Source organism: Colobus angolensis, unplaced genomic scaffold, assembly GCF_000951035.1.
Source record: "Colobus angolensis palliatus isolate OR3802 unplaced genomic scaffold, Cang.pa_1.0 Scaffold1, whole genome shotgun sequence".
Lineage (NCBI taxonomy): Eukaryota > Metazoa > Chordata > Mammalia > Primates > Cercopithecidae > Colobus > Colobus angolensis.
The window spans coordinates 14,849,179-14,850,192 of NW_012110918.1; positions in this window are offsets into that span (position 1 = coordinate 14,849,179).

The window sequence follows — 1,014 nt, forward strand, 5'->3', positions numbered from 1 at the left end:
TCCTCCACCAGGGTTACTTAAGGGCATATGTCTGTTGCCTGAACCCTGAAGGCCACGTGGTGAGCCCATGCCATGGTGCCCAGCCAAGGAGCAGGTGTCCCTGAGAACCCACACAGCCCAGAGAGGATCTGAGAACCCGCCAAGAAAAAGTCCCATGGCACACACACACAGTAGGCAAAGAGCCAGAAAATCAGCGTAAAAGCAGCCTAGAGATGGGGGTGGCGTGGATCTCTAGAGCTGTTCTGCTGCCGTCCAGCAGTGCCCTGCGTGTGGGTCCTCATCAACTCTGCTACTCACCAGGCTGGACTTGCCCCAGTCCTTCCTCGGTCTCTCGGCGCCTTCCAGCTGGGGAAGGAGGGGACGATACTGTCTCAAGTGTGTCTGGCAGTAGCCCTTGCTTGTGTTGAGAGGGTTCCTTCTGCTCCTGCCCTGTTGGGTGTATTTCCTGGTGAAGTGGAGTTTCATTTCGTCCAGCGCTTTTCCTGCATCGATGGAGATGATCACCCGGTTTTCTCCTTCATTCTGTTAACGGTGTAGATCGCACTGGTAGATGTTTGTGGGTTTGTGGCAGGCCAGGGTCACTAACGCCGGCCTCCATAACGACTGTTTCAGCACTGGCTGAGTGGTGAAGTTAAATATTAAAAGCTGGCTGGGCGCGGTGGCTCATGCCTGTATGGCTGGGCGTGGTGGCTCACACCTGTATGGCTGGGTGCGGTGGCTCACGCCTGTAACCCCAGCACTTTGGGGGGCCGAGGCAGATCACGAGGTCAGATCACGAGGTCAAGAGATCGAGACCAGCCTGGCCAACATGGTGAAACCCCGTCTCTACTAAAAACACAAAAATTAGCCGGGCGTGGTGCCGCGCGCCTGTAATCCCAGCTACTCAGGAGGCTGAGGCAGAAGGATCGCTTGAACCTGAGAGGCAGAGGTTGCAGTGAGCCGAGATCATACCACTGCACTCTAGCCTGGTGACACAGTAAGACTGTCTCAAAATAATAATAATAATAATAATAA